Source organism: Felis catus, chromosome D3 (assembly GCF_018350175.1).
Source record: "Felis catus isolate Fca126 chromosome D3, F.catus_Fca126_mat1.0, whole genome shotgun sequence".
Classification (NCBI taxonomy): domain Eukaryota; kingdom Metazoa; phylum Chordata; class Mammalia; order Carnivora; family Felidae; genus Felis; species Felis catus.
Window position 1 is genome coordinate 49,501,428 of NC_058379.1, and position 20,685 is coordinate 49,522,112.

Consider the following 20,685-nt stretch of genomic DNA (forward strand, 5'->3'; position numbering starts at 1 on the left):
TGTCATGTTGGATTAGGCAGAGATTTGAATTTGAATGATCTTTTTCTGGAGGTATAACTTTTATTGTTTCCTTGATAATAGAAAAATAATGTACTGAGTTACTAAAGATTTTTAAATTGCTGAAGTTTTGATAGTCAATAGCAGGAGTTAGCAAACTTTTCCTGTAAAAGGCCAGATAATAAATATTTTCAGCTTTGAGGACATGGTCTCTGTCAGAATCCTTATCTACAATAATTTTTAGAAGTGAGTTCTAAATTAGATGTTCAAGAATATACATACTATGATATAAAAATATTAAATTCATGAATAAAAAATTAACTATATGTATTTTATCATAATCATGGTAAGTAGAAAAATGAAATATTAATTTTAAAGGGTTCAGATGCTGTCAGTATCTTTTTTGATGTTAGACTTAAAATGAACAAGGCATGTACTCAGAAAATTAGATGGGTACATTTATTTTTTACTTGGACATTGCTGATCAATAAATACTAATTAGTCTATAATGTAGAACTCATTAGCAATAGAAACAGTAATTAATATCTCTAGATTTATAAATTATAATTTTTGAGGTATGGTTCTATGAGATCCCAATGTAAAGCAATAGCTGATATTTAAATTATTTAAGGATGTAGGTCTCACTACTAGAGGTGATGCTAATAAGACCATGATATGGAAGGCAAGAAAGATTCTAAATTATAACATAACATAAAAACTACAATGTCAAAATATTTCTACATGCTCTCAAAAATTGACTACAAAAGGCTTTTTTTGGATTTTCTATCAGCAGTATGGAAAGCTGTCTGGCAAGTATTATTCTTTTCAGAAGAATTGAAATCACAAGGATTTCAAAGAGGGGAAAGATGGGAAGCAGGTTGCAAATTTCATCCTCAGCTTCCCTTTTTTGTCCATGGAATGCCAGTTTCTCTCACCTGAATGTGTTCTATGCCTTCACATCTTGTCATCTATCAAAATTTACACATCAGACGGCCTCTAATTTTTATGGTGTTTGCAATTCTTTGTAAGAGTGTTTGAACTTCCAACTTAGTTTTTTATTGTGCATTGGAAAATAATTTATCCTATGCTAAAAGGCATCCAGGCAGTTGTGAAGAGATTGGGCAATCGGGATGGAGGGAAGGACATTTTGGTGATAGGAAGGTGGCCATCTTGGGGCCTCTGAAGTCACACCTTTTAGGTTCATGCCCATCCTGACTATGAACATCCAGTCCTGGTAAAGACGGTATATGTGGTAAATACAAAAATGTAGTTTTTGGATAAAACTGAGAAAACAAGCCAAAGCAAGGAATTGAAGAAGCCACAGTGCACTCAATCACATAACTGCTGTAATTTTAGCTTTATTGTAGTGATATTTCCTTTATTTTTAAGGGAGGAAGTGCAGAAGGGCACATTGAATCTCAGAAATTTATATTACCAAAAGACACCAGCTTTATACACAGGAGCAGAAAGCTGATCCAAACGTATATCATTCAAGGATTCTAAGTTGAGTAGAGGTTGGGGGTTTAAAAACAATCCCTGTAAAGAATTATGGAATGAGCCTTAAACATTGGAAACATTTCGGGCACCTGTCTGGCTCAGACAGCTGAGTCGTGATCTCAGATTTGTAAGTTCAAGCCCCATGTTAGGTGTGGAAATTACTTAAAAATAAAATCTTAAAGAAAAGAAATTGAAATATTTGAGGGAATACGGAGTTTGGGAATGTTCACCTTAAAAAAATTTTTTTAATGTTTTTTATTTTTGAGAGTGGGGGGAGGGGCAGAGAGAGAAGGAGACCCAGAATCCAAACAGGCTCCAGGTTCCAAGCTGTCAGCACAGAGGCTGATGTGGGTCCCAAACTCACAAACCCACAAACTGTGAGATCATGACCTTAGCCAAAGTTGGACGCTCAAACGACTGAGCCATGCAGGCACCCCGAGAATGTTTACCTTAAGTATGAATAAAGATCTGTCAAAAATCAGTGTAAGAAGCATAAGGTTAAATTACTTGAATGATAGAATCTGTCACCTTTGTTTCTGGCAAAAGAAAGCATCCTCAAGGCTAAAGGATCTATGATATTAAAGGACTCCTTGAGGAAGGCTAGAAATGCATCGTTTTCAACAAAAACATGGCTTCTGTTTGGTAATCTGTGTGGGGAGAACATCTGTGCAGGAGACATCTCCAGTGAAAAGGTTCAATCATCTTGTTGCTTTCTCTGTTGACTGAGATTCTAAAAAATGAGACACGTGGCAGGGAAGCCATGCTATTGCATTCAGAGGCCAAATGAAATGATGCACTTCAGGGCACTTCAAAATAAAAATAAAAATAGCAAATATAATTTAGGCATAGAACATTCCTGAACTAATTTAATTGCATATTTCTTTAAAGCAGACAACCACCTGGAAGGAGTCGTAACAGCAAGAGCAAATCGATTTTGGTGAGCAAACTAAGTTAAATATTAAGATCTAATAATATACTGTCTTGGAAGCAGCTGTGAGTTTATATTTATTTCCTTTTTAGAACAGTGCTAATAGTTTACAAGCATAGCATGTATCTATTATCTTATCCTCACTGAAAACAGAATTATCGATTTCTACTAAAAAAGAGCATAAAATAAGTATATGTCTGTAAGGCTTATAGGAGTTATGTAGTAATACCAAAGATATTACTGAGAAGTCTTGAGATTTTTTTTTTCCTGAAAAAGGCTTTCAATACTTCAAAATGACATAAATCGAAACATCAAATATGTGTGTCTGAGTATTGTGCTGTCTATGAAAAACTTGGTTATTGAGGTAGGTGTACATTCTATATTGGTAATGAGAAACTAGTATAAAGGGTCCCTTGATTCTAGTCAGGACCTCAACACTTAACATATTTCCCAATTTCATGTTTAACCAAAATATACAATTGGACCAGGTTTTCCCCACGCCAACTAGTATAGCCTCACTCCTGGGACCAAGGATACTTGACAGAGATGGAGAAGAAGCAGACATCTAAGAGAACTGAGTTTTGGTCTTTGAGCTAAAAGCATTTTATTATTATAGGCCTTGAGAAGATGTTTCCATGCTCACTTTATAGTCAACTCAACTTTTTTCTTTAAATATAAAACAAACACTATTCTCTGATGAGAATAGGTTACGAACCTATGTAAAACAACTGCATACATAGAATTTCACTGACACTATCCACTGAGGATACTTCAGTAAAACAAGAAGCACCGTCTCTATCTTACAACTCCAGACAGACAGCTCCTGCTTTCAGGGAATGAGAGTCTGGTGTTGTTACAATACATCAACTGGGTGAAGGTGGGACACTGTTGGGTGATTTTATCAAGTTGCTTGTGTTCTATCTGAAACTGGAGATATTTTAGAAAGAGGCGATAGATATACAAGCATATTTTACAAAGTTTGACTATTTAAGGGTTTAGAAGTAATCTGGAAGATTCCTGCAGTGAATCCATATCAATTATCAACTAATTAATGATTTGCTAGAACCCAGGATTCTGGTAATATTAGCTCTATTCTAAAACAATGCCAAATGACTTCAAAGGAATTTCTATTTAGGTCAGGAATAACGCATATTAAGAAACAAGAAAAAGGATATTTTACATTGTTCTTAGTGGTGAAAGCACAAAAATTCAGTTAGCTTTGTATCATGTGAACGGTTCAATGTGTATTTCCCAATAATATGGATCAGGGCTAATACATAGTCAAATCACTCTCGACTAAAAGAGTCTGACATTTTCTTTTTAAAATTAAGTCCAGAAATTGATTAAATTATTTTTCAGGGGAAAAGATCAATTTTCCATTCTTATTTCAGTCTGTGGCCTGTGAGTGAAGTATGGTACTGTAGTACCCTGAAGATGATGAATCAGAGTTGTGTCCTTGGCAACACTTTTCTGACCACGTCATAACGGGCATTTTTGGAGATCTTGTGACCATTCCACTCCTCCATAGCCACAATAAATTATAACTTGCCATTTTCAAATCTGCTCTCAGGTATTATTTCAATGGCATTAGCATTCAAATACATTTCTTTAAGATAAATGAATTCAGCCTAAGAAAGATGAAAAATTAAAAAAAAGAACAACTCCAATTCTAGAACATGCTCCTCTGTAGATTTAAGATTAGCTGACATCAATGTGCTCCATCAGTTGCTGGAAGCAAATTGGTCAAATAGCATTTGATTAACATTGTGAGATGGCAAACTCTCTTTTAATGACTCTGATTATGTATTCACAGGCTATACGCATGTCCTGCTTTACCGGCCTACAGATTACATGTGTAACGTATAATCAATCACACTATGTGGAGTGTGCACATATCCCTCCATCTTTTATTAACCCTTATTTCTCTCCTGAAGACATTTTCATATATCTCAACATGTGTCATCAAGTCAAAAGAGAAAGGATGAATGGTAAGTGGTTAATTATTGCATGAACCAGATATGTCATGTACTAATGTAATTAAACATGAGTTTGTAGGCTGTGAATTTTTGGAATGGCAGAACAAAATACCTTGGAGTGAATAGACTTGGTTAAATCTAATTGGTTTCTCCTGCAATGTAACACTGACTAACCATATGCCATCAAATTCAACTTCTGTTTTATTGGGGCAGTTTGATTGCTTTTCATATCAAGTAGAGCAGAAAGTTCCTTAGATTAATCTATAAATTGAGAATACCCAATATATATTTTAAAGAAAAGTATTGTGGTACGTAGATAATAAAACTCACTAGTGTAGAACAAGTGGAGAACTTTCGACATCAAGGGAATTCACATAAAGATAATGTGATTGTAAGTAAGATTGTCATATATACATCTCTACATACAACACTACATCCCTAAAAACGACTGCACTTTTCCCAACCAAGATTTCTTTTCACATGAATAATTCTCACTGTTTTTAAGTTACTTTTTGGAATGTCTATGAAAGCACAGGAAACACTAAATTACCTATTGGGAGGAACAGAAATCTGGTAGGTGACAGAATGTTAGCAGAACATCTCGGGATTGGAAGAGACATTTATAAACCATCCTGAAGGATTGTTTTCGAAACTTCAGTTGTTCAAACATTCTCACAATTGTTACCTATCCCTATACCCTTTTATTTTAGTTCCCTTTTGCTGCTGTAAAAAAAAAAAAAAAAAAAATTCAAAAAATTGATGGTTTCCACAGTACAAATTTGTTGTCTTTTATGTCTGTAGGTCAAAATTTGGACATGACTTTTTTAAGCTCAAATCAGGGTTTGGCAGGGCTGTGTTACTTTCTGGAGGCCCTAGGAGACGAGATCCACGTCCTTGCATTTTGTATCTTTGAGACCACTCCCATTCCTTGGCTCATGGCCTGCCTCCATAATCCTCAAAGCAGGGGCCAAAGGATTGAATCTCTTTGCCCCTCTTTTGTCCTCCTGTCTCTTTTGGACCACAGCTGATAAGTTTCCTGCTCTTAAGGACTCAAGTGATTAGACCAGGCACATTCAGATAATCCAGGATCATCTCCGCATCCCAAAGTCCTTAACCTTAATCCCATCTGCAAATTTTTCCTTTTTTCCATATAAAGTAGCACATACATAAATCCTGGGGATCAGGATGTAGACATCTTTGGGGGAGGGTCTGTTTTTCTCCCTACCATACATTTTAATATAAACCAGCTAATGTTTTTACTTAGGTTGACTCACTTATTTATGTAGATTTATTTTTAAAAGTAAAATTTATAGCACTGCTATAAAAGGAAATCCAAAACCAAAATAAATTCAGTGGAAATAGAACAATAATATCAGATCTAGTTAAATGGCTATCATTGCCTCTGAAAGCTTAGAACCTACTACTCTCTTGGTCAAAAAGTGGGTTAGCATGTTTGAGTAGTATTAAAGGTATATCAGCACCAATCTGAGGCTTTCTCCTAGGTAGTAGTGGATGGATTAAAACTATAATTGAAAAGGGAATCAAAGGGTCTCATTAGGCATATTAGTGATTTTGAATGCTGTGTCCATATAGTGTTGAAAATTATCTCATGATCTGCTAATGGTTCATTGCCCACCAGAAATTGATGTCCCACATTCTGAGAAGCTCACAGGTCTGTATTGGTGCACGCAGTGCCCTTGGTAAAACACTTGCCCCATGCCCATTCAGTCCCGGGCTTGGGCAGTTTCCAGTAAGTTTCTGATTGATTAGGAAGTTCATTCATTCAGTTTTTAAAATGTGGTATTTCATTTTGGGATGAATCTTTTCTTAGGAACTTCTACCTACTTATCCTAGCTGCAGAGCTAGGATTCTGAATCTAGAATTGCTAGATTCTGTAGCAATGCAGAGCAAGATCAGTTACTCAACCGAGCAGACAGAGAAGAGTGTATAGTTTGAATCAGATTGTCTGGGTTCAAACCACAGCTCTGCCACTAACTGGTGCTGTGTTTTGGAACAATTCTGTAGGTTTTGTTCAGGATGTAGAATGGGGAATAGTATAATAATATTGATATCAATCAACTACACAGGGCTTTTGTAAAGATCAATGTCCAAATGATGTAGAATCTTCTTTTAATCTTCTTATACTTGGGGAGAAGATAATAATTGATTGTCTAACTTAGAATATTTTGAGAGTGAAAGAGAATGTTGTTCATAATTGTGTTGCTACAACTGCCTGGGTAATTTGGAATGCAGGCATAAGGGATTTCATTCCCCTAAACATAGGGGATTTCATTCACTTTCATCATTTTACATGGAAGTGCTTGCAAATTTGTTTTTTTTGTTTTGTTTTTAAATAAGAGTTTATATTTTATATATTTATTATTATTATTATTATTATTCTTTTATTTGAGGGAGTGAGAGCATGCGAGGTGGGGAGAGAGGCAGAGGGAGAGAGGGAGAATAGTAAGCAAGCTCCGTGCTCAGAGTGGAGCCCAAAACACGGGGCTAAATCCCACAACCCTGGGATCATGATCTGCGCTGAAATCAAGGGTCAGACGCTCAACTGACAGAGCCACCCAGACACCGAAGCTCTTCCCAATTTGAAGTCAAATGATCCTATCACCTCTGTTTCTTGGTTTGTTTTTAGCCTATATCGGTCCATTTCTTTCAAACATTTCAATATGATGTGTTTCTTAGAATCCTTTTCCTGGTCAACCTCATACAGATGAGACATAGCGTTTTTCAGAGTTGTGTTTTTGAAAGTCAGCAAGTGTCGAGTGTCTGGGTTCAGATTTTAGCCACTTCCCAGCTTGGGCACATTTCTTAACCTCTCTCTATCCAAGCATCCCTATCTACGTACCTCACATGGTTGTAATGAAGATTAACGAATTAATATGTGTCTGTAAAGGACTTAGACTTATGCCTGGCACATATGAACACAATATAAGTGTTATTAAATAGAATAAATAAATGAGGCTACTGAAACTGGCAATATTTAAAACAGCGGGCTCCAATTTTTTGTGTCGACATTAGACACCGGAGATAAAGCAGTAAGCGGTGAAGGTACATTCCCTGCCCTCAGGGAGCTTATAGGCCAGCAGAGACCACAGATGTTCAGCCAGCACTTGCATAAATTAGTGAGTCGCAAGCATGAGTCGTGCTGTGAAGGACAAAAGCAAGACGCAGGGACAGTGTTTCATCCCCCAGTTTTCACTGACCAATGTAGTCCACGGAGGATCACTTATGTTCCCAGTGCTGACACCAGAAGCATATTAATTAATGCAAAAATTGATTAGCTTCTAAGCAGCTGTGTCACACTGTGAGCTCATGTTGAGCTTGTGGTCATTAACACGCTCAGGTCCTTCCTTGCATGAGCTGCTGTCGAATGGATCCCCCAGCTCGGTACGTCTTTAACCGATTTTTTTTAAAGCCCAAATGGAGATTTCAAATTTATTTTTAATAAAGTCCATCTTGATATATTTGGTCCTTGTTCTGGTCTGTCAAAACAACTTCTAATTTTGCTTCTTCACGCACCGTGTTAACTCATCTTTTCAGATCATATGATCTTTAAATTTGATAAACATTCTTTCCACATTATGAAGATGTTTCTCAAAGTGCAGTTTCTAGATTCTTTCAGTTTAATTATTTTACTTTTTATACAGTTAGTATTAGTATTACTATTTACCACAGGGCATACTCGATTCTACTACAAAATGCAGAGGAAAAAGTTTTAAAAAGTTAAAAATCTCTGTCACATCTCCTTGATACTATCAACACTTTATGAAATACCATTGCACTGTTTCTCATCTGAGGAAAATTTACTGAAGAAAGCGGGAACATATGGCATATATATTTTTGAAGCCATACAGCACACACCCGTGTCGTTAAATTTTCTTTCACAACACAATTTTAAAAGATTATGTAATTTTTTCCCACCCATATTTTATTTAACAAACTCTTCAGTTGGGGCTTTATGTTATTTCTGTTTTCTTGCCATTATAAAAATAAAGCTGTGATAAATATTCTTGCAGATAAGACTCTCAATGCAATGGACGCCGGGATTTTCACAGCTTTCTGAGCGAGATAGTCCCTCCCTTGTGAAACAATCAGTTCCAAAGTGCTTTGCTCAAGGAACCTCGTGTTCTTTGATCATCTGATTTAAAATGCATCTTATCTTCCTCCCCAGACACAGTAATTCCTTGTTACCTTTCCTGCCTCGTTTCCTCCAGAGCAGTTATCCCATTTTAACACATCATCTGATTTTCTTCTTTGTTTGTTTATGGTCGCCCTCCCCTTCACCGGAATGCAAACGCCATAAACACTTTGGGTTTTGTTCGCTGCTCTGTATCCGGCACTGCGAACAGTACCCGCACCTCATAAGTGCCCGATAAATGTATGTTGAAAGAATATGAAAGCGTTTAGCTTCTTAGGGACACAAACTGCTAGAACAACTCCACATACTCCTTGTTCCCTGCCCACAGCTGGCAGCATTCGTTTTCCTGCAATGGTGACAGTCTGCACTCGCTTATTTCTCTATTTGGCCAGGGATTTCCTCTCTGGGTCTCAGGAAGACACGAGGCCACGCGAAAGCTTGCCGGTGTGTTACCCATGCAATATATATGCCAATCTTTCCAACAACCATATTTTTAGGTTTTACTCATTATACCACTGAAGGCAAGGGGGCCCAGGGAGGTTAAGAAATTTGCTGGAGATCACCCAGTTAGCAATAAAATGTTCTTAATAAATTCTGACACACTGCTTCTCAGTAACCAGCTGAGTGACTCTGGGTGAACTATTTAATCTCTCTGATTCTGTTTTCTCATTTATAAAATTAAAGGGTTGGATCTGATCTCTCAATCTGACACTCAAATTATTTTGTGACAAGTATGACCCGTTGACCTCCAATAGGATTATTAATTGTGTTCTCACACAGGGGCTTTTTCCTTTCTACTAATACCTCTATTAAACAAAGGAATTTCCTCAGGACACTTTTTATCTTGGAATTCTAAAAAAGAGAAATAATTGGTCAAATATCACATTCTACAATGTCAAATTAGGGATCACAGTATAAAACTATCATAAAGTACTGACCAAATATAAAGTGTTGTACCCTAAATCATTGTTTCTAGGCATCATATCTAAGTTAAAAATTTTAATCATTCCTTTATTTTTTGAAAATAATACCCAATTATTTCTGTAAGATAACAACAATCACTGAGCATATAATGTCTGTTCAAGTGGTCCTAAATCTTTGGATGTGTTAATTATTTAATCTTGCCAACAATGGGTGTGAGGTATGGAGTCTTCTTTTTCCCATTTTACAGATGAAGACACTTGAGTACAGAGAGTTTTAAGGAAATTGTCCAAAGTCTTACAGAATAAGTGGCAGAATCAGGATTTGGACCCATACTGTATAATTTCAAAGCCAACACATGCATAGACAACACTATATTACCCAGTGCCTAGAGACTGTGTGTTGGGATAATGTATAGCCCAGACAGGGAGCAAAGGTGGATTAGTTCTGTGAGATAACATAGTAATTTCTTTTTTTTTTTTTTTTTTAAAGTGTTTTTTTTCAACCTTTATTTATTTTTGGAACAGAGAGAGACAGAGCATGAACGGGGGATGGGCAGAGAGAGAGGGAGACGCAGAATCGGAAACAGGCTCCAGGCTCCGAGCCATCAGCCCAGAGCCTGACGCGGGGCTCGAACTCACAGACCGCGAGATCGTGACCTGGCTGAAGTCGGACGCTTAACCGACTGCACCACCCAGGCGCCCTGATAACATAGTAATTTCTGATGTTTTAAAACATGGGATTATAAACATAAAATATAACATGGGATTACAGTTGAATGTATACAGTAGAAAAAAATATATAACCTACACAAGAGAATGCAATTCTATAGAATATAATTGAATAGAATTCTACAATATTATTTGTCTACACTATTCTTCGTCTTTCTTACTTTTACTTTTAATTATTTTACCAATCTTACCTACTGAAATACGTAAAATGCATTCTCTTTTTTCTTTACCTCCAAGCCATAGAACTACATAGCCATAGTTATAAAATTACTGTTTCAAGGAATCAGTAATAATATATTCTTGCTTTAGTACGCTTATTACTATTTGGTGACTTAGACCATACTGTGTCGACCTACAAGGAAAGTGGTATTCCGCAGCATTCGAATTAGTTGCTTCTGGGGATAATTAGCTTCTTTACAGTTAGGTCAATTCTAAATTGCTTCACTCCAATAATTTGTGATCCTATTCCTGGTTTTGGCATGTTGGTTGTCTAAGTCCATAAATTCTGAATGACCAAATTTAATGAACATGCTTTGAATTAATTTTCCACTTTGCGTGAAGATCATCAGTGGTCAGTCAAAGAAAATTTAGGCGATTACTGTTATCCATGCTGCTAGTAAGAATGAAAGCAACCCAGAGGAAACAAAAACAAGAAAAACAACATCTTGTAGCATTCGTGTATTTGATATTCATTCAAATGCATTCTGCAAGAAGGAACCTGGGCCCTGCCTTCGTCTTCAGTGAGCTTTCCATTCTAATCCTCAAACACCATTTTAGTTGGTAGTCTAATCATGAGAGGAATTTTGTTATTGTCACTGTTGTCCATGAGAGTGGTTATGATTCCAGAGCTCTGTTCACTTGCACCCCCTGTGAGAGAAGCCAGTTATTAGCAGAAGCAGCTAATTCAAATGCTGCAGAATGAAATTCTCCCTCTAATTTAAGGGCTGACAAGTTCACAGATGGGTCACTAAGTAGTGATGTGTATTAAGGTAAAAAGTTAAATATGTTATCACTGCTTCCTTAATAATAACAATTCTACAACTATGGCTATAGAATCCTCAGTTTTTTGTAAGGAGTAGAATGAAAGCTCTTGATGTAGAATTGCCATAAGTCTAGAGGCATGGAACTCCCATGGATTAAATGTGTTCACTATGTTAAATACACACAAATCTAAGAAGAATTCATAAAAATATGCTTAAATCATCTAGCCCTTTAATATCTGCAAGGATTTGTTTCTTTGGAATTATGTATATCACACACCACGTTCATCCTTTCTATGCCTGAATCTTGCTGAAACAAATCTCATTTTATTTATTATTATCTTATTATTTTTTTGAGATTAACTAACATATAACATTTGTTTTAGGTGTACCGTATAATGATTCGATATTTGTATGTGCTGCAAAATGATCACCACATGATATCTCGTTAACATCCATCACCACAAATTTCTTTTTCTTGTGATGAGAACTTTTCAGATCTACTCTATTAGCACCTTTCAAATGTGCAGCACAGGGCTATTAACTATGGTCTTACTGTTGACTAAACAGTTTTAACTATTTTTAAAAAGGGTTTTTAATACATCTTTATATAAGCAAAATGTATCACAAATTAAAATCATTCTTAGTCAAGTTAACTGCTGTCACTTGGAATAAGGAGTTTTGATACAGTTTTCACTTTAGCAAGCCCAAATTGACAAAACTAAACATTGGCACAGAGCCAGGTAAAAAATGAACTTTTAATCTCATAACTAAAGTGAACGGCTACACATCTTGGCTGTCAAAACAGGAGTTATGGCTTTGTAATGTGAATACAGCTAAAAGTACAAGTTTCTCAGGCACCCATCTGTCAAAAGGCAGAATGCGCTATGCCCTGTGGCTACTCCACTGTGTTCACTCCTAAGCACGGGGGCCAGGAAGATTTAGGTGAAGCCCGAAAAAGAAGAGGTTTGAGGCAAAGCATCCTTCCAGATTTTAATGTTTTATGCTTTCCATGTTTCTTATGGTGATAATCTATTATTTTTACCTTGAGAAAAATTCCTTTCAATGGAAATGACAAGTTTCTGTTCTAAAATATGCTTAAAATCATATTTTTATTGTAAGGAAAACACAAAGAGCCTTTTATAAAATTACTTAGAGAAGGAACTAATCCTTTCCTGGCTCCTTTCAGGTAAAGAAATGATTTTAGCACTCTCTCTGGTATGGCATTGGATTGGGTCCATTGGACTGAGGGTCAATGCCTGCAAAGTAAATATAGGTTTCCACCGGGGGCTGCTTCAGGAAAGGTTCTGAAAGAACAATAATAATTAACATATATGGACTCAAAATAGGCAGAAATTATAAATCTCCAACATTTGTGAGGTAGCACAGAGCATAAAATATGTAATTGGGAAATCAGCTTTTATAAAACCTAGAATCTTAAATCTAAGCAAGTGACTCTAACCACACATTTGACAATTTGCTACCATCAATTAAACATCTATTATGCATCAAGCACAAATATAGATACTTAACATATGTCATCTAATTGAATTGTACAAATGCAAAAGGGATTGCCAGGGGAGAGAATAATCAATCCCAAAAGCATTCATTAGAGAGATTTCTAAGGAAGAGAAATGTTCTTGAAAATAAAAGGAGCCAGCACGAATTATATGTCACACCAGTTGTCAATAGCATTTGGAGAGGAGTCCAGAATTTTTCTATGAACTTTAGTCCATGGAAACAAGCACACTAACTACTTTCCCCCCTTCTATTTAGTGCACCATTTTTTAAAGTTGACAACCTCCTGCAGGGATGTTCTGAAAGACAGAGACATCTTGTCAGAATTATAAATGTCCTTGGTGGGTGAGACAGAAAGGGTTGACTGTGTAGGACATTCCTGACAAGTCTTCAGGATTTGAAATGGTAACCATCTTTTTGGCTAGGGTGGCTTTTTCTTTTCTTTTCCTTCTCCTTCTCCTTCTCCTTCTCCTTCTCCTTCTCCTTCTCCTTCTCCTTCTCCTTCTCCTTCTTCTCCTTCTTCTTCTTCTGGGAGATGTATTTAAATTTTGAATCGAAAATGATAGAACTTTTCAATTTAGTTACCTATAATCGTGTAGAGAAGGGTGTGCACACAATTTAGCATATAGTAGATGTCCAATGTATATTTATTTCATGTAACACCCCTCTTCCCCATCACTGCTGACAACTTCTGAGTTAAAGGTGGCTGACTCAAATGGCTGCCAGATGGGACATGCAGGGTTGTTCAGTTATAAGACAGCTAGTCTATACCTCCTCCCCTTCTTCTTCCAATGTGAGCCATGCTCTTGCTATAGTCCAAACTGAATTCATATACACATACATAGAGATAGATTGATAGAAAGAAAGACACATATAAGGTAAGTGTGTGTATCTGTGGAGTATATACGAAAATATGTGTATGTGTGCATATATGCATATACATGTACCTGTATGTGTGTGTGTGTGTGTGTGTGTGTGTGTGTGTGTGTATACATTTGTGTTTGGCATATATATTTACCAATTCCTTACCATTCTTTTGGAAACAGTTGCTCCTCCTAACCCCCAAATGATATAGTTGCTATCATTTTAGATTTAGCAAGGATAAGAAAAAGTGAGGGGCGCCTGGGTGGCTCAGCCGGTTAAGCACCATATTTCGGCTCAGGTCATGATCTCACGGTTTGTGGGTTCGAGCCCCACGTTGGGCTCTGTGCTGACAGCTCAGAGCCTGGAGCCTGATTTGGATCCTGTGTCTCCCTCTCTCTCTGCCCCTCCCCTGCTTGCACTCTGTCTCCTGCTCTCTCTCAAAAAATAACTAAACATTAAAAAAAAAAAAAGTGAGACTACACTCACAGTGTTAGGTTCTAAGGTTGTGTCTATCTAAGTTTTTAATAACTTTCTTGAGTGTGTAATAGGCCTTACAACCTAACCTAATATAGCCAAAAATATAACTTCTGCTACTCCTCCAGCCCTGCCCACCTGCCCACCCCGTAAAAAATACCCTATTCATCTTCTGGAATTTTCCATTTTAGCAAATGGTATCCCCACCCACACAGTTGCTCACTTATTCTCTGGACCTACGAGTTTTCTAATTTCCTTATCCTTTTACTTCTAATCCATCATCAAGCTGTTTTGGCCCTATTTCCCCAATGTTTTTCCAAATCCATATACTCCTCTCCATTTCTACTAATATTACCATAGTTTAAGCTCCAACATGTTTTGCCTGAATTACTGCAAATGCTTTATAGTTGGTATTCCTGCTTTTACTATTTCTCCTAATCCTGTCACCTAAGATATTTTCTTAGTTTACTTAGAATAAAACTGATTTTACAAGACCTAATAAGTGTGTATACTTTCCAGCTCCTAATCTTATCTGTGACCAATAACCTACCACTCTTCTCTTCATTCACTACCCTGGCTTCACTGGCCTTTGTTTTGCTCCTGGAACATGCCACGTGTTTCCTTTATTTGGACCTTTGCATTTGCTGTTTCCTTTGTTTAAAATGCTCTTCCTCTTGGTGTTCCCAGGAGCTGATTCTTCCCCAACTCCGATCAGTTCAAACATCATCTCTTTGGTGATACCAATGTTCCCCTCCTTAATTCACACAATCTCTCCACCATCTTTCTTTTCTATTTCTTCCCTGACACCTACCACTACCTAAAACTGCATTGTTCCTGGATTCATTTGCTTATTTACTGCCTCTTTTCTCCTACTAGAATGTGAGCTGCTTGAAAGCATGAGTTTATCTGTCTTGCTCATCACATGGACTCAACACGTGAAAAAGTGCTTGGCACAGAGTAGCACACATGTAGAAGAATGAACTAAAGGGAATAAAGAATGAGTGTTTCAGTGTACTTTCCCAAAACTTTTGAACCTAAAACTAAGAAAAACATCAGTTATAATCTCTAAGGGTTGAATCCTACAGAGAAAACTCAAGGGCTATTGGTATCCATGTTTTCTGCTAGGGCGCAAAGCAGTGAAAATAATGAAGACAACTGGAAGAAAGAGGCAAGTCGAGAGCTAAAGATAGTTTTGATGGTATTCGCCTTTCTTCGAGTTAAGACCCAAATGTGCTCCCTCCCTTCTCATGGATGGTTGTTCAACTTACACTTAAGATATCCCAACATAATTTTAAGAAGTTTCTGTCTTTTTTCTTCTTGCTTACGTTATTTTAAATTTGGTTCCTGGGATTTGCAATTAAAGAATTCCCATGCTACTTTGTCACTGCTTGTCTCTCTTACCTTTTCTTCTGCTACTGTCTTCGAACTCAAAGTTCTGACCATAATACACTTCTTTCTTCTCTCTCTCTCTTTCTCTGTCTCTTGGATGTTGACACATGTATTTCTACATGACTGAACTATTCACTGATTTTCCTTTGAGAACACCTTTCTGACATCCCACCCTAGGGTTTATACTCCTATGGGCTACCATAAGATCCAACATTCATCCCAGTGAAGCATAAACAGCCCATCTTGACTCCTATTTCTGTTTCTTTCACTGTTGTTTTCTTGTTTGTTTGTTTGTTTTTGTGGGTTTTTTGTTTTGTTTTGTTTACTACTGTATCATTGGTGCCTAGGACAAAGTCCAACACATAAATCTAGGTGACTGAATGATTGAATGATAGACACATGGAGCTGTTTTGTTGGTAGATAAAGCAGAACTAAGAGGTGACAGAGTAGAATCTGAGTATTAACAATCTATTCCACATATGCTCTAAAGTTTTGAATTGATTCTCTTTACCTTGGGCTTGGGTAAGATTTATACCCATATTTTTCACTAGTTTTTTTTTTTTTTTCCCCCTTGAGGACCTTTTTATTTTTCTGATCATGTTCCCCTTTTGCACTAAGGGCTTCATTTTTTAAGAGCTTTTTTCCCCCTCGTTTGAGGGAAGTTTCCACCTATTAGTGCCATTTGGTTTGCCGCTTTGTCAAGGATTGGCAGCATACCAAGCCACTAGGCACCTTGTTTAAAATAGGATCTCATTGAGAATAAAAAATAAATCCACACCATCAAGATCATTTTCTGTTTAGTGTCTTGCATGGACTAACATTTTTAAAACTTTTTTTAAAAATCAGAATTATTACACTATCCCCAAGTGCTCTTATTTTCATTATTCCTTACATAGTTCTTAGTGCTATAGGGAAACAATTAAACTATCCAGGTTTCTTCAAGTTCATTTAATAGCTGAGAAAAAAATAGAGTTCTCAATTTATGTCATGTGCAGTTGTTCCCAAGGGAAGAAAATGTTTCAATTGACCATGACTGTGACCCATTATTGCACTCTTATGCTGCAGAGTCTTGATGAGTCTTGGTGTTCTGTGAGACTTGGTGCAGTAATTTTTTTCCCCACTTACACTTCATGGATCTTATAAATGCAGTGACACTAACTGATGGCACTTTTCTTGTTTTGCTGGCACTTTCTTCATGAAATTTGTACCATTACTGAATGAATTTGCAACATTACATGAATACTGTCAAAGATTCTTTATAAAATTGAATTCTTACAGCAACATATAAGGAGGAAACTAGAAAACCTTATAAAGGGTGGGGATTCCAAAGAATATATTTATAAATTGAAATGAGTTGTCAAAAGACTGATTATTTTATATAATACCATATCAGGTGAGAATTTGCCTACCTCCATGGGATTGAGATGGAGAAGATGGGCAGTGGGGCAGAAATATTGAACTATATTCTTAGCATCTTGGAAGATGATGTAAGGATTGAATCATCCCCAGAATTAGATAGTTATAAGGATAGGGGGCCCACTTTTTAAATTCAATTTTGGTCTTAGAATGGTGAGGGCTGGTAGAATTATTTGTTTCAATTTTCTGTAATACTCCTGAAGCCATGTTAGTGGTCACATTTGAAACACGGTGTGAGATACTCTTTTACTCAAATTCTGAAGGCTGAGTTAATAATTTCAAAAATAGTATGGAAGCCATTCGGCATAACTAAAAATATGCATGGTTTAGCAATGAATCCTGGAGAATCCAAATCAAAGCTAATCTCAGAAGTGATCAATAGAAACAATGAGCTCTTCCACAGTACAATTAAACTAAAAATCATGTGAAATGAAGAAAATGTCACTTAATGGTGTCAGCCCTGGAGTTACAGATTTTAATCAGGTGCTATTTTGATTACAGTTAGTCTCCAATGATGAACAGGTTATGCATGCATCTAAACTTTATTTATCTAAAACTTTATTAACAAAACAGATATGAGGGGTGATATTAATGAAATGCCCAAATATTAGATTCTGGGTGTAGAGGGTCTTTTAGCACAGAAAGAATATGGATGTACTTCTTCTCCCTTCCTAGCCTCAGAAAAGTAAAAATTAGGTAAAATTTCCTTTTTATAATCTGTAACTCCATTCTACTTAGCTCCTCCCTACCTCTGAGGGCCCCTCTCTTCTCTCTGCCTGGTATCCAGTACCTTCTTGCTGTTCTTTGTAAATTATTATTTGAAGTTTATTTATTTATTTTGAGGGGTGGGGGGAGAGAGAGAGAGAGAGAGAGAGAGAGAGAGAGAGAGAGAGAGAGAAATCCCAAGCAGTCTCCATGCTGTCAGTGTGGAGCCCAGCATAGGGCTCCAATTCAAGACCCATGAGATCATGACCTGAGCCAAAATCCAGAGTTGGATGCCTAACTGACTGAGCCACCCAGGTGCCCCAAGTACCTTTTTGCTGTTCTGAGGTACATTAAGTTTCTCACAAGCACTTCTACTAAAACTCCTATTTCTAAAATAAGTAAGGTATTCGAGAAGCATACATTCTGATTTAATTAATTCACAATAAAATGTGAATGATTGAAAGCAGATATACACTTCAGGCTAACAGAGAAAACTTACTGAAACTTCACAGTTTGTCTGGAACTGTGTTAAGCTTATTTTCTCTATTATTTCACATCTTTAAAAAAATGTATTACAGAGGACACAGGGGTTCAGATTGCTTAAAGAACTTGCTCAAAGGGCATTGACAATAAATGATAAGGCCATTACTCAAGACATAAAAAATTGTTCAAAAAATTTTGGGGGGAAGATATTTGTTGGTGCCAATTAATTAACACAATTTTGGATTTAGGAATAGGGAGAAGTGAAGTACTGGTAAAAAAAAAATTTTTTTTAAGCCAAAAATTCTGAGGAGAAATAAATTGGAGAGGAGGCTCTGCTTAGGTGTCTATTTTCCTAGACCAGCTTCCCTAAGTTAAACTAGTTTTTTATATTTTCTTTCCCATTCTATTTTCCTATTTTCCCATTCACCTTCCACACACAATTGTACTTTACAATGGATTAGTGTGAATATTCCAGATTGTTTGAAGCTCTGACTTGATTCTTTGCCTCTCTAAAAGTTATTGGGATTTCTGAGTAAGAGGTCACCCTTTGATATTTTCTTGTCTCATTATCTATTGATGGGTTTTTTTATTCTTCATTGATGGGGATTTGGAAAGTCCTGTACCGAGCAGAGAAAGGAAGCCATTAATAGCAGGCACTGGCATCTGGCAGCAGTGATTCTGAGGAAGGTGTGGTTGGAATGAGAGGAGGAGGAAAAAAATTGGGAAATCTGCAGCCATGTGTAAGTTGGCTGTTTTTATTTTATTTTTGATATTTATTTATGTAGAAGGAGAGAGAAAGAGGGGGAGGCAGAGAGAAAGGGAGACAGAGAATCCCAAGCAGGCTCTGCAGCTATCAGTGGGACCCCACGTGGGACCCGAACCCACAAACCATGAGATCCTGACCTGAGCCAATAGCAAAAGTCAGACGTGTAACCAATTGAGCTACCCAGGTGCCCTAGTAAGTTGGCTACTTTCAAATGGAAGATTTTTCCCTCCGCCTCTGAGATTATACATACTACATCAATGCTTGGTTTCATTGGTCCATATTGTAGCCCACAGAAAAATTCTTGGGATGCCTGGGTTGCTCAGTTGGTTAAGCATCCAACTTCGGCTCAGATCATGATCTTGCCCTTCAGAGTTTGAATCCCACCTCAGGCTTTATGCTGACAGCTCAGACCCTGGAGCTTGTTTCAGATTCTGTGTCTACCTCTCTCTCCACCCCTCCCCTGCTTGTGTTCTATCTCTCTCTCTCTCTCTCTCTCTCTCAAAAATAAATAAACATTAAAAAAAATTTAAAGAAAAAGACTGTTATCTAGCAAGAAAATCTGGGAAATCTAGAAAAATCTGGAAAATCACTACTGCTAAAACAAAAAATACCTTCCTCAAAATAAATTGGCTTTAGAAATGGGAAATCTTTCTATTGACCTGGGTTGTTATTTTTTGTTCCACAGCACTAAATGAATGTTATTACATGTACTGCTAAAAATAATCACCAAATCATAAATGGTAAAAAGAAAAAAGAAGAAGAAAACCAAACAGACGCAACAAAATACCCTCCTATCCAAAGAAGTTATATCTCTTGGTGGCATTTCAATTAAAACAAAATCTACCCAAGGTAACATGATAATGTTTACTGGCCTCTCTTTATTTTAAATGCATAGATAAAATGCAAATTCTCACTAAAGCAAAAGTGTATTACAATTTTCTTTAGATAAAATGAAAATATTCATCAACACCCAAACCCCTATATAGCCTGGAGCTAATTCCCATAAAACTTGTATTTTTAAGTTTATAATTCACTTGGCTCTCACTCAACTGTCAGGAGCTTTATGGACAATATATCTTGCATTAAAGTTCTTATTAAAATAATTAAGTAAAATAGATTGTAAAGTCAGATGTTGCCACAATTTACTGCCGCTTGTTTACTTTTATTTTCCATTGTGAGAGGCCTTTGAAAGCAATTTCCCATATTATCCTCTTTCTCCTCCTCCGAATAGAAGCTAATACTGAAGGTCAAACTCCCTTTCCTCCCTAGAGAACCAGAGAGTATTCTTACAGGAATTTAGAAACACCCTCTTGCCTGAGGACATATCATCTGATACTGAGGATGGAGTGCTCAACCTTAGAATATCTCCAACATTAACCTTGCATGAACTCAGTCACAAGACAGGAGCTCATAGTCCTTTACACATCTTGGAACCACTCCAGCAAGGAGAAGAGTCACCCTTCCAGGAGAAAAACAATAAATATCTTCAGTCCCTTTTACCTTCAAAGAGAGACTACTGTATTGGTTAAGAATATAAACTTCGAATTCATGAACTGGATTCAAATGGTGGTTCTACCATTTTTAGGGTGGAACTTTGGACAACTCACACTTCTTGAGGTTCTTTCCTCATTTGTCATATAGGATTAATAATATTTAGTTCTTACCCTGAAGACTAAGTGGTATTAAGAATGAAAAAATCTGAGTTGAATGCTTGGACATTATAGGCATTAAATAATTGTGTTTTTTTTGTCCTGGGAAGCAGAGCCGGAGTTGGAGATTCTTGGTCAGGAGATTTATTGGTTGAGTATACTCAGGAGGACAATGAGAAAATCGGGAGGGGACAAAGGGAACACGTTTGCAGAATGTGGCCTTGGCTGGGAAGGTTTC

The 20,685-nt window shown here is 36.8% G+C and overlaps 1 long non-coding RNA gene across 1 annotated transcript; it reads left to right on the top strand.

Moving 5' to 3' along the window:
• The first annotated feature begins 2,306 nt into the window (after positions 1-2,306).
• Positions 2,307-20,558, top strand: LOC109493376. The gene is made up of 4 exons (XR_002737310.2): positions 2,307-2,431; positions 4,236-4,410; positions 19,484-19,647; positions 20,068-20,558. It is a non-coding gene; the product is annotated as an uncharacterized LOC109493376 (long non-coding RNA).
• The last annotated feature ends 127 nt before the right edge of the window (positions 20,559-20,685 follow it).